Here is a 1,071-nt window from a genome sequence, read left to right as displayed (position 1 = left end):
TCTTCAAATTGATGTTGTTTTTCACTTGTAATTCTTTATATTCCCCAGATCAACACTCGTGATGTTGTTCAAGTAGTATAAAGTTTATGCAGATTGTTGTAATACTCCTGTAGGGTAAGAATCGAAGCTCTCATCTTCATCCACAAATGCCGATAAAGACGATGAAAAAGACAATGTTGTATGACTCAATCAAACCACCGTGATATGAAAATTCCAGACAAATTTTACATTCAGCTCTTTTGAAAATTAGCTGAAATTAGAAAAGGTCCGAAAAAATATAAAAATCAATACGAATTTAAAGGAAAATCAAGGGGGTGTAGCTCATATGGTAGAGCGCTCGCTTCGCATGCGAGAGGCAAGGGTTCGATTCCCCGCACCTCCAATTAGTTGCTATAAATTTCAAAGGTAGTCAAGTTAGGCCTCAACGGATACTTTTAGATTTCAAAGTTAGGCCTTATGGCATATATTTAGATCCAAAGGTAATCAAGTTAGGCCTTAAGACATAACTTTAGATTTCAAAGTTAGTCAAGTTAGGAGTTAAGGGGTAACTTTAGATTTCAAAGTTAGTCAAGTTAGGCCTCAAGGGATAATTTTAGATTCCAAAGTTAAGTCAAGTTAGGCTTTAAGGCATAACTTTAGATCCAAAAGTGGCCAAGTTACTTTAGATTCTAAAGTTAGTCAAGTTAGGCCTTAAGACATAATTTTTAGATTCCAAAGTTAGTCAAGTTAGGCCTTAAGGAATAACTTAAGACATAATTTTTAGATTCCAAAGTTAGTCAAGTTAGGCCTTAAGGAATAACTTTAGATTCTAAAGATAGTAAAGTTAGGCCTTAAGGCATAACTTTAGATTACAAATTTAGTCAAGTTAGGCCTTAAGGCATAACTTTAGATTCCAAAGGTAGCCAGGTTACTTTAGATTCCAAACTTAGTCAAGTTAGGTCTTAAGACATAACTTTAAATTCCAAAGGTAGTCAAGTTAGGCATTAAGGCATAGCTTTAGATTCCAAAGTTAGTCAAGTTAGGCCTTAAGGCTTAACTTTAGAATCTAAAGGTAGTCAAGTTAGGCCTTAA

At 34.5% G+C, this 1,071-nt stretch overlaps 1 non-coding gene across 1 annotated transcript; it reads left to right on the top strand.

The window, feature by feature from the left end:
- The first annotated feature begins 310 nt into the window (after positions 1 to 310).
- TRNAA-CGC (transfer RNA alanine (anticodon CGC)) lies at positions 311 to 382 on the top strand. The gene has a single exon. It is a non-coding gene; the product is annotated as a tRNA-Ala (tRNA).
- The last annotated feature ends 689 nt before the right edge of the window (positions 383 to 1,071 follow it).

Source organism: Lycium ferocissimum, chromosome 1 (assembly GCF_029784015.1).
Source record: "Lycium ferocissimum isolate CSIRO_LF1 chromosome 1, AGI_CSIRO_Lferr_CH_V1, whole genome shotgun sequence".
NCBI classification, from domain to species: domain Eukaryota; kingdom Viridiplantae; phylum Streptophyta; class Magnoliopsida; order Solanales; family Solanaceae; genus Lycium; species Lycium ferocissimum.
Note: the sequence above shows the minus strand (reverse complement) of the source record. Positions and strands in the feature narration are given on the sequence as shown.